Source organism: Cervus canadensis, chromosome 10, assembly GCF_019320065.1.
Source record: "Cervus canadensis isolate Bull #8, Minnesota chromosome 10, ASM1932006v1, whole genome shotgun sequence".
Taxonomy (NCBI): Eukaryota; Metazoa; Chordata; class Mammalia; order Artiodactyla; family Cervidae; genus Cervus; species Cervus canadensis.
In genome coordinates, this window is record NC_057395.1 from 23,622,188 (window position 1) to 23,635,290 (window position 13,103).

At 34.7% G+C, this 13,103-nt stretch overlaps 1 protein-coding gene and 1 non-coding gene across 3 annotated transcripts in view; both read left to right on the forward strand.

The window, feature by feature from the left end:
* PLXDC2 (plexin domain containing 2) overlaps window positions 1-13,103 on the forward strand; it is a 429,365-nt gene that overhangs the window by 151,822 nt on the left and 264,440 nt on the right. The gene's annotated exons all lie outside the window — the stretch shown is intronic.
* TRNAS-GCU lies at window positions 12,275-12,346 on the forward strand. The gene has a single exon. It is a non-coding gene; the product is annotated as a tRNA-Ser (tRNA).

The following is a 13,103-nucleotide window of genomic DNA, read 5'->3' on the forward strand; positions in this document are numbered from 1 at the left end:
TGTCCTTCTCTGTCTCCCAAATCTTGCTCAAACTCATTGATGCCATCCAACCATCTCATCCTCTATCATCCCCTTCTCCTCCTGCCTTCAATCTTTCCCAGAATCAGGGTCTTTTCTAATGAGTCTGCTCTTTGCATCAGGTGACCAAAGTATTGGAGCTTCAGCTTCAGCATAAGTCCCTCCAGTGTATATTCAGGGTTGATTTCTTTAGAATTGACTGGCTTAATCTCCTTACAGTCCAAGGGGCTCTCAAAAATGACAACAGTTCACATGACTCGTTTTAATCCTGGAGTTCTTTGTTGGTCACTTGTGTTTGATTTGCTATGGATGCAGTCAGAGTCATCCTTGCATTCTGTTAGCCCTTTTCACTATCCTGATTTAGTCATAAACTTCACAATCATTTTTCTTCTTGAACGTCATAAACTCATGAGCTTATTTAAACTATGGGATAAGACAGCTCTTTGGAATACAATTCAGTACAAGCAAAAATAATACCTGTCTGATTTATTACTTTGATTCTTTGTTAGGGGAGCAAAATTAATGTTTTTTAATTTAACATTGATAATGGACTTACATCATTTAAATATGGAAATCAGGGTCACTGGCTAAATTTTTAAAAGAGATTTTTAAAAATAGGCTTTATTTTTAGAGCATTTTTAGGTTTACAGCAAAACTGAGAAGAAGGTACAAAAATGTGTCATTTATTCTGTGCCACTTACATGTACAACCTATCCCACTATCAATATTCCTCACCAGAGTAGCATATTTGTTACAATCTATGAACCTACATTGACACATGGTTATTATCCATAGTACATAGGATACATTCAGATTCACTATTAATGCTGTATATTCTATGGCTTTGGACAAATTTATAATGACATATGTCCCTGATTATAATATCAAAGTAATTTCTTTGTCCTAAAAATTCCCTGCATTCTCCCTCTTCATCTCTCCTCACCCTCAACCCCCTGCAACCACTGATCTTTTTATTGTCTCCGTAATTGTGCCTTTTCCAGAATGTCAAATAGTTGGAATCACAGTATGCAGCCTTTTATATTGGCTTCTTTTACTTTCTAATATTCACTTAAGTTTTCTCCATGTCTTTTCAGAGCTTGATAGTTCATTTCTTTTTAATGCTGAATAATATTCCATTGTCTGGATGGTGAATTCATCCATTCACCTCCTGAAGGACATCTTTTTTTTCTTTTGAGATGCCTATTCGGCATCTAGTTGGCAGGTTTTGCATTAAAAAAAAAAAAAACAATAAAAATCAGCTTCTTTGTTAGTGGTGCTCATTGCAAAACAGGATTGTATGGAAATAAACAATGTAACCTTCATTCTACAGGAATATCATTTGTATTGCTGAAGGGATACTGAATCATCGCATGATATTATTATGATCGGTATTATTGAACAAAGAACAGCAGCTCTGAAAAGCCAATTTATTTCTGTGAGAAGTGAATCTGCTAAAATTTGAATATCTTATCATAAAGTTCATGTCAGTACATGCTTTTTTATTCCATTTATATGGGCTTTAGTATATTTTTTAAATCTAAAATTATTCATATCTCATTTAGTGGATAAAAAAATCTTCTAAGTAGCAACTCTCTTCAGGTAACCCTGACTAATCAGTAATGAGAAAATTCTAAATCTTGAATCTTCACTCGTGAATCAATTGATATAAATATCAATAGTAGATTCAATAACAATTAGTGGGTAATTGCTTAAGTCCATCCCTTTTTCTAAATGAATTTAGCCAAATCAGAAGACAATGCCATTTTCTTGTGAAAAGCAAAAAGAGAGGAGAGAAACAGTTTTCTTCAATTTTCCATGATAGTGCCTTTCATAATTCAAGGGCTATTGAGAAAAATTAAGTAGATAATGGTTTAGAAAGCACTTTTCAAAGTGGTGTAGGCAGATGAGTTAAAATAAGTTTTTAAATATTGGAAGAGAAGTCTTTTCTATGTCAGAATAAAATCAGAGCCAATATCTACAGGCTATTTAATGTTTTCCTTCATGTTCCTCCATATTCCATAACTTTGAAAGGTACCCCCAAGGTATAAACATACAATGTTTAATTCCAGACTCAGATAAAATTCTTTGGAGTTTTACTATGGCAGTGTTTCTCCAAGCATTGTTCTCTGGTCTACCTGCCTCAGAATCTCCTGTGGCCTTCTTAAAGAGAAAGGACTTTAGGAATCTCCAGGAACACTGTGATTCTGATGCATTCTAAAACTTGAGAAACTAATTTGAGTGCGTTTTTGCTGTTTTAGGAAAAAATTTATTACAGTTTAACACATAGGCCTTTTGATTTTATAACAGCTACCCGTAATTTCCCCTTTCATATTTACTCTTCTAAAAGGAAATTGTACTTCTGCTTTTTTCCCTGAGATTATGTTGTTTAACTCATTCTTTCCACAAAAATTTATTAAGCATCTAACAGAACTTTAAAAGTTTATCATCTGTCAAAGAAAACCACTTTGGACACAGTGTTTGCTTGTGAACAAGCAAAATTTAGGGGGCCCTAAATTTTGAGGCATCCCCCCACTGTATTGCCTTTTCTTTTACTTTAAGCCAAAATTGCTTTTCTCTCTACCTACTATGATATTAAATAAAGACAGAACAAATCTTGTTCTTTGCTATTCCATGCCACACCTTAATACATAGAATTTAAATGTATATTCTACTATTGTGGAGATACTATAGTAGTAGATTATAGTGGACACTAGTTTTTTTCCTTTTCTTACTTAGAGACATTGCTGATGATGTTGCATATATAAAATTCACAGTCAGATATTTTATGTGTCTTATTAAATACATAAAATGAGAATTAATGATCCTAGACATTTAAGTTGTTAGTCACCTATCAGCTTAATTACTTATTTTTCTTCCCGTAGTCCACTCTTTTATGCTAATTGACAACTCATTGGAATCAGTCAAGCCCTTATTGAGTAAACATGTTATTCTTTCTATATGACAGCTGAACATCTTCAGAATAAAAGTGTTTTCTTTCTTACTGTTATCAGTAGAGCCTAAAATGATAAAAACAACTTATATTCCTAGTAGTGGAGGTGATCTTTTGAAAACGTGTCAGATCATGACCTTTCCTGGTTAAACCCTTCCACTGACTTTCCAACTGTCTCAGAGTAGAACCCCACTCCCTTACACACTGCTAGTGCCCTGTGTAATCTGGTTCCTCCTCACTTCCCCAGCCGACTCTTAAGCCCTCTGCCCAGGCTCCTTCTCTTCCAGACACACTATTCCTTCTTCAGATTCTCCAGTAGAATGTCCCTCCCTGCTTGGGCCACAGCTCTGGTTGCTTCTTCTGCCTACCGCTGGGAAGCCTTTGGAAAGTTTGAAGATGGCCTGTAACAAGATGTGATTCATGAGAATGAATGAATGAATGAATGAATGAATGTACAGTAAGAAGAAGAATGCATTTCTTTTCTTAAACAGGAAGTGACATAGGCATTTTGGGGGAGTGCTTTGAAATGTGTCAAATGTCTGATATTGGTAAATGTATTATGGATTGGCATGAGGCCTTTCTAATTGGCCCCACAATAAGTTTAAATACGGTAAAGTTAGGATTAGCATTCTCAGAGCAGACCTGCATCTAAGTTTAGAAACAAATTTACATATAAATAGAAAATTAAATCAGTTTTCTAACCAGGTATTTTTGAAAATCCAATAACAGGTTAACAAATTTAAGGTTTATACAAGCACACAGAATATTTTTGACTTAATTTTAATTAAACTTCATGAAGTATTTGATGGATAAGTAAAAAGAGGAAGAAAGCATTCTCTTGGCATTCTAAATATTAATAGCACTGAAGGATATTGATGGCTTTACAAAAATGATCCCAGACTGCCTGTCTGTTACCCAGCCAAGTAATTCATAACAGAAGGCAGGTTAAAACACTTCACTGTAGAGCAGTGTGTTGTGAGATGTGAGACATTACATAAAGTTAAAGCAAGAACAAGCTGACGTGTTTTCTTCTCTTTATTCACATGCCATTCTTTATAAGCAATACATTTGAAAGTTTGCCTTAAAGCATTTTGCATTTTCCTCTGGGGAAATGTGAAAGAAAATTATCTGCGTAGAAATAAAAGCATATTAAGTGTGTTAATTTATTCTGCAAAGGATGAAGAGGCTTGTGTTGGAGTAGGACTGGAGTTCAGTTCATATCGTGATTTCTGTATATGAACATTGGAAATGTTCATGACCAGTTATCACCAGTTTTTGAAGTGTGAATTGGTTAGGAGTGAAATTGTACATATATGTTTAATTTATTGATATCTCTCTTTCCCAATGTTCTTTTTTTCAAGTACAGCCATTCTTAGGGCTTCCCAGGTGGCATTAATGGTAAAGAACCTGTCTGCCAATGCAGGTTAGACGGAGGAGATGCCGGTTTGAACCCTGGGTCGGGAAGATCCCCTGGAGAAGCCCACGGGCAGGGCAGCCTGGCAGGTTGCAATCCATAGGGTTGCAAAGAGTCAGACACAACCAAAACAGCTTAGCATGGCCATTCTTAAGTTAAATTAATTAAGCTATAAATGGTGTACAACCGTTACCCAGGTTTCAATCTGGTGTAAAAGGACAACCAATGTTCATTTCTTTTGTTCGAAGAACACAGAACAGTGGACCCAGATCCCACAGAGCAAACCACAGCAGGTCACACCTGCATAGCGTGACCATATGTCAGCCCAGCTGCTAACTCCAAAAGAATTCTCTCTAATCAACTCCACAAACTATTTTTACACAACTTTGTCATTTTTCTTCTAAATACTTCCAATTAAAACCTCTTTTTCTTTCCTTTTCTTCCTTTTCCTAGTTTGTCAAAAGGCTTGTCTGGCTCTTTGATGTAATGTGCATCTCACCTCCCCTATGACATGTTTTTATACCCATTCAATACTTTAGTTTGTACCCCTTACTACCTTAGTTTCTTCCTTTTGGTGTCCAGGGTGTCATGAATAGATATTTGGATTTAAATTGATTAAAATTTAGATATTAGTGTATGCCTGCCATCCTTCTTTACCCTAGGTTGACTTTCTAGCTTTTGATGCTGTTTGCTTTTTTAAATTTTTATTTGTTTAAAATTTTTGTTAACATAATGGAAGAGTTCAGCATTATAACTTTCACTTATATTTTATTACTTTACCCCTACTCTATCTTGTTTAAAATTTAGAATCTTTCCCCCAAATAACTGCATTTATTCTTCCTGTGGCTTTTTTAAATGATGAATGAGTTTAGTGTTTTTGTCCTTGATTTGGAACCAGACTCACCATTTGTATACCTGCTCTTGGGGTTCTTTGTTGTATGAGACTACGCTTCACTTGTTGGGGTTTTGAAGATTCAGTGTTTTGAAAGTCCCTGGAAGTCTACCTGATATTTAGGGAAACTCAAAATTGGAAAATACCTGATAGGTGGATAGCTTTCTGAAAACAGGAGGACATTCCAATATTTTATAAGAGTTTGGACACTCTCAGAATTATAACCAATGATTTCCTACTATTTTTCATGAATTCTATTCATTCATTCATTCATCAAATATTAAATAATTGCTTAAATAATAAGAATATAGAAAAAGGAGCAAATGTAATCAATGGGCCTCTTTGGGGGGGTTCATTTTTTTATGTGGTAAATACACATAGCACGAAATTTGCCATTTTAACAATTTTTAACTATGCAATTCAGTGGTATCAACTACACTCATCATGTGTGGCAGCCGTCACTGCTATCAATCACCAGAACATTTTCTTCATCGCAGATTGTACTCATTAAGCAATAATTCCTCATTATTTTGCCTTTTCAGTATCTGGTAACCTCTACTCTACTTTCTGTCTCTAATATTTTGACTACTCTATGTACTTCAGATAAATGGAATTATATTTGTCCTTTTGAGTCTAGTTTATTTCAGCTTGCACACTCTTCAAGGTTCATCCAAGTTGTATTATACATAAGATTTCTATTCCTTTTCATGGCTGAATTTTATATATATATATATGTATATATATATATACACACACACACACACACACACATATATGTATACATAATATATAAACCATGTTTGTTGAGCTTTATATGAAAACGTATCCCTGTATCTTTCCTTTATGATATAACCATGCAAAGGCACCTAAACAGCATAATAGTCTCATATATTAGGAAAATATATCATGGTTTCAACAAATTTGTCTGAGACAGATTTATATAACGAATGATTTTCTGAAAAAATTTTATAGAGTTTTTAGTAAGCCGACCAATCCTTTAAATTTAAAAAATGAGTTACCTATCTCACAAAAGGGTTTGAATAGGTTAATAAAAAAAGAAACAAGGGAATAGCATTTAAAAATGTTGACTCACTAACAATCAAAAATGTAAATTAAACTAGTGAGATTCTGTTTTTTCATTGAACAAATAGGCAAAAATAAATTTTTTAAGACACCATTAGGTGATTGATGAAAATATGGGATATCTGGCTTCATGTCCTTCTGGTTATTTTATAGACTGATGCAGTTTAAGTGCAATAGAGTACAGACATAAATTGTTCCTGAAAAAGAATTGAGGCTGCTCACAAAAGTTAACCTCTACAATCAACTTAAAAATTCAGCAATTGATGATTAATTAGATACCTTATGATGTATCGTAATAAGTACTTAAAGTGGAGACTACTCCAGTTTATCTGGAATTTGTTTGTATGAGTCAAAAAAATGTTTATAAAAAAATAATTCAAGGATAAAGGAAGAATGAAGCAATAGACTCTAAAAGTTTTGGCATTCTCCTGATCTCTACATGGTTGAAAGGTTGCTTTGGATTTCTATCTCACTTTGGTGTCTTAATTCTTACCTGGTGGTCTGACTATTTCAGGAATATATCAGAGACATTGAAATCTAACTTTAGTACAGTTTTACTGTCTTAATTTCTTTTTTAACGTAATTTTGTTGATTGTGGTTTATTTACAATGTGAGTTAAATTGTGAAATCAGCATAATGTATGCAATCAAGCAGTTTAATTAGGCAATGTTATTTAAGAAAGTAGCTACAGAATTCAGATATTCATACCATTTTAGAAATTCTTGGAACTGTATTTTAAAACTGCTATTTGAATGGTAGTTGATATTCAAATTTAAGTATTTCTCTTTTCAAAAAAAGGAAAAATACAGTGAATTCAGTGGAGTAAAAATATAGTATTATAAGTATGATAGCTTGTAAAAACATCAAAATTTCTTGACTAAATTTACATTATTCCTCTTATTCCCAGTTCTATTCCTCATTATTTTCCCAGTTTTTTACTTGAAGTATTTCAATCCTTATCAAAGAGACTATTTGGAACATGATTGTTTTTAATTGAGAATCATAGGTTTACATAGAGAAATATTTTTTCTGTGTCAACATGTTTCACCCCAATACTATCTTGAGTTAGTCTTAAGGGGAACTAGGCAAGGAGATGAATCATGGAAGTTTTCAGCTAATAAATACTCAAGTTCTTAGTGAAGTGAACACATCTTTGTATATAAAGTATTTCTTATTTAGTTATAGATAGCAAAGTGTCAGTTTTGTTTAAAGAATTATATGCTTCCTACTGTAACTAATATATTATTTATGAATCCTTGCCTCACAATGCCTTTGATATTCAGAAGCATAAATCTTTCCTGTGATTTCTTTTAAAGAACTTTTTTGTAAAGTTATTTGGAGATATCAAAGCTGAATAGTTTTGCCCATTGCTTTGTGGTTCTCAGGTCGTGTAAAAATATATTGCATTAAATATATGAATTAAATGTGAGAAGTAGAATAACGGGAAAATCACTTTGCCTTGCTGTATTAATCTTTCTGAACCTTTTAAAGGATGCTACAGATAGAATGTTGTAACACTAATATTTTACTTGATGAAACATATAGGAAAAGATGATAAAATATAGGAAATTGCACTGAAATTGACAGGGCTACATCTAATTTTCTCAAGAAATAACCCCCCAAAATGTAGGTATACAAAGCTAAGAATTTTAAGCAGAGAAATGAGAGTGCCTTAAGTAAGAGCTGCCATGATAGAAAATGCCAGGTCACCACCCCAGATGTATCAGGACATATCTCAAGGAAATAGCCTGGGCAGTTTTAGTGAACATCTATTATAATGACAAGAGTTGGACACGACTGAGCAACTTCACTTTCACTTTTCACTTTCATGCATTGGAGAAGGAAATGGCAGCCCACTCCAGTGTTCTTGCCTGGAGAATCCCAGGGACGGGGGAGCCTGGTGGGCTGCAGTCTATGGGGTCGCACAGAGTCGGACACGACTGAAGCGACTTAGCAGCAGCAGCAGCAGCATTATAATAACAAAAAAGAGCACAAAGATGAATAAAGACATGACACCTCCCATGGATAAGTTCATGGTAGTTTGTGAAGGAATGGCATTTAATCAATAATTACACTTTCATGAGAAGAACACGGAAATGGATTTGATTAAAGTTCTATGAGATCCCATTAAAATATTGTGTCTAGGAAAATCTTCTATTGGTTATGAAGGAAGGCTTCACCAAGTCAGAATCTTTGACTTTCAAATGGTAGAGACCTAGGGATTTTTTCCCTTGCCATAGAAGTAACACATTATAGAAAATGTACAAAATAAAGATATGTCAAAAGAACAAACCAAATAAAAGGGAATGCTTCCAACTTGCATAACACAGAAAAAAATCATTAGTAATACTATAATGTATTTCTTTCTCTTCTTAATTTTGCATTCATATGTATATGTTTTTCCTTTTAACCAATTCAAATAATACTATTGCAGTTTTTTATACTTATTCATAAATCATTTTGCATATCTAGGATTTCCACAGTATCAAATCCTAGAAGAATTTTACTACAGATGGAAAATATGCACATATGAAATTTGAATTAAAACTGGAATCTAATGCAAGGATTCTTTAATATCCGTAAATCAATCAATGTAATACACCACATTAACAAATTGAAAGATAAAAACCATATGATTATCTCAATAGATGCAGAGAAAGCCTTTGACAAAATTCAACACTCATTTATGATTAAAACTCTCCAAAAAGCAGGAATAGAAGGAACATACCTCAACATAATAAAAGCTATATATGACAAACCCACAGCAAGCATCACCCTCAATGGTGAAAAATTGAAGGCATTTCCCCTGAAATCAGGAACAAGACAAGGGTGCCCACTCTCACCACTACTATTCAACATAGTGTTGGAAGTTCTGGCCACAGCAATCAGAGCAGAAAAAGAAGTAAAAGGAATCCAGATAGGAAAAGAAAGTGAAACTCTCACTGTTTGCAGATGACATGATCCTCTACATAGAAAACCCTAAAGACTCTAGCAGAAAATTACTAGAACTAATCAATGAATATAGTAAAGTTGCAGGATATAAAATTAACACACAAAAATCCCTTGCATTCCTACATACTAACAATGAGAAAACAGAAAGAGAAATTAAGGAAACAATACCATTCACCATTGCAACAAAAGAATAAAATACTTAGGAGTATATCTACCTAAAGAAACAAAAGACCTATACATAGAAAACTATAAAACACTGATGAAAGAAATCAAAGAGGACACAAACAGATTGAGAAACATACCGTGTTCATGGATGGGAAGAATAAATATTGTAAATATTGTCAAAATTACTTATCTACCCAAAGCAATCTATAGTTCAAAAGCAATCCCTATCAAGCTACCAACGGTATTTTTCACAGAACTAGAACAAATAATTTCACAATTTGTATGGAAATACAAAAACCTCGAATAGCCAAAGCAATCTTGAGAAAGAAGAATGGAACTGGAGGAATCAACCTGCCTGACTTCAGACTCTACTACAAAGCCACAGTCATCAAGACAGTATGGTACTGGCACAAAGACAGAAAATATAGATCAATGGAACAGAATAGAAAGCCCAGAGATAAATCCACGAACCTATGGACACCTTATCTTCGACAAAGGAGGCATGAATATACAATGGAAAAAAGGCAACCTCTTTAACAAGTGGTGCTAGGAAAACCAGTCAACCACTTGTAAAAGAATGAAACTAGAACACTTTCTAACACCATACACAAAAATAAACTCAAAATGGATTAAAAATCTAAATGTAAGACCAGAAACTATAAAACTCCTAGAGGAGAACATAGGCAAAACACTCTCCGACATAAGTCACAGCAGGATCCTCTATGACCCACCTCCCAGAATATTGGAAATCTATGACCCACCTCCCAGAATATTGGAAATAAAAGCAAAAATAAACAAATGGGACCTAATGAAACTTAAAAGCTTTTGCACAACAAAGGAAACTATAAGTAAGGTGAAAAGACAGCCCTCAGATTGGAGAAAATAATAGCAAATGAAGCAACAGACAAAGGATTAATCTCAAAAATATACAAGCAACTCCTGCAGCTCAATTCCAGAAAAATAAATGACCCAATCAAAAAAGGGCCAAAGAACTAAACAGACATTTCTCCAAAGAAGACATACAGATGGCTAACAAACACATGAAAAGATGCTCAACATCACTCATTATTAGAGAAATGCAAATCAAAACCACAATGAGGTACCATTACACGCCAGTCAGGATGGCTGCTATCCAAAAGTCTACAAGCAATAAATGCTGGAGAGGGTGTGGAGAAAAGGGAACCCTCTTACACTGTTGGTGGGAATGCAAACTAGTACAGCCGCTATGGAGAACAGTGTGGAGATTTCTTAAAAACTGGAAATAGAACTGCCATATGACCCAGCAATCCCACTTCTGGGCATACACACTGAGGAAACCAGATCTGAAAGAGACACGTGCACCCCAATGTTCATCGCAGCACTGTTTATAATAGCCAGGACATGGAAGCAACCTAGATGCCCATCAGCAGATGAATGGATAAGGAAGCTGTGGTACATATACACCATGGAATATTACTCAGCCATCAAAAAGAATTCATTTGAACCAGTCCTAATGAGATGGATGAAACTGGAGCCCCTTATACAGAGTGAAGTAAGCCAGAAAGATAAAGAACATTACAGCATACTAACACATATATATGGAATTTAGAAAGATGGTAACGATAACCCTATATGCAAAACAGAAAAAGAGACACAGAAATACAGAACAGACTTTTGAACTCTGTGGGAGAAGGTGAGGGTGGGATGTTTCAAAAGAACAGCATGTATACTATCTATGGTGAAACAGATCACCAGCCCAGGTGGGATGCATGAGACAAGTGCTCGGGCCTGGTGCACTGGGAAGACCCAGAGGAATCGGGTGGAGAGGGAGGTGGGAGGGGTGATCGGGATTGGGAATACATGTAAATCCATGGCTGATTCATATCAATGTATGACAAACCCACTGGAAAAAAAAAATAATAATAATAAAAAAAAAAAAAAGAAAAAATAAATAAAATAAACAGGAAAGGGGAAAAAAAAAAAAAAAAAACTGGAATCTGCCTACCAGTGTTAGAGAGTACAATACTATTTTCATAAAATAATCTTATCAAATACTAACAAGTACAGTTTTACAGTAAATCTTTGTGAGTGTAGTATATAAAAAATTACAATTTATTATATTTCTCTGACTTCTTAAAATGTTAAATATTCTAATATTTGGTAGTATTTATATTTATTTGCTGTAAATAGGTAAATATATTACCTATTTATGGAATTTGCCTATTTTTTAAATTTGAGGACTAGTCTTTTTAAAAAATTCATTAGATAGGATATACTTGTGTATATTAAGGAAAATATACATGATTGCAATTTTATAGATCAAAAAATTGAATAGATATACATAATATTAATCTTAATGGGTGCTATTGATGTTTTTCCTGCTGGCCTTTTAAATTTATATAAAACTGAAATAGGATTTTTTTAACTTTCTACTTAATGTTCTTTAATGTCTTTGTGTGTGTGTGTGTGTTTGATGCTCAAATTTGAGCACCTTAAGCATATATTTTTAAGCCTATATTATCAACTCTGGCAACAGTAGAAAGCCAAAAATTCCAGTCTGTCATTGTACTTTTCATCTTTATCCAAGAATGATATTCAACATTTAACAACTAATATTATCTGTTTAGTAATAATGGGAATAGAGCAGGCTATAGGGCTGAGCCCTGACTTTGCCAAACCAGGTCTTTAATTCCTTAGCTGTTGGATTATGTGAAGGGCATTGCTCATTATTTTGGGGATAAGTAGAGAGTGGGGTGCAGTTAATATGTTAATTTGTGGAAATCTGGGGATATTTTGATAATGCTATGAGTTATATTGGGCTTCCCGGGTGGCTCAGACGGTAAAGTGTCTGCCTGCTATGTGGGAGACCCAGGTTCAATCCCTGGGTCGGGAAGATTCCCTGGAGAAGGAAATGGCAACCCACTCCAGTACTCTTGCCTGGAAAATCCCATGGACGGAGGAGCCTGGTAGGCTATAGTCCATGGGGTCACAAAGAGTCAAACATGACTGAGTGACTTCACTTTCAAATCAAAGTTACAAAAACATAATCTGATAGAAATATTAATACATCTAATACATGAATTGTCTGTCATCTGTGGTCACTGGCTAAGTCAGCCTAAGCTCCTTTATGGATGCATATGTGCTAAGTCACTTTTCTTTGTGACCCTATGGACCATAGCCTGCCAGGCTCTTCTTCCATGGAATTCTCCAGGCAAGAATAGTGGAGTGGGTTGCCATGCTCTCCACCACGGGGTTTTCCTGACTCAGGGATCGAACCCATGTCTCTTACATCTCCTGCATTGGCAGGCAGGTTCTTTACCACTAGCACCACCTGGGAAGCCCTCCTTTATGGATCTGACCCTACAAACTAAATATGGGCTAATGACAACATGCAGTGAAACTGAATCTATCAGACATCTGGCAGCCATAATTAATAGAAGGCCCTTAATGATTTGGGTCATAGGCATTTGGATGTCATCTTTGACATGGGGCACCATGATAAGAATTGATTCTATCTGCCCTATTTTGGCTCAGGAGACTAAACTTTCCTTAGAGGCTATTGGCCATGACTGGTCCTTGTTTACAGAAATTTCCATCTCCATTGGCTAGCAGAATTACACTTTTCATGCATTGAATTTACCTTTTGTTTT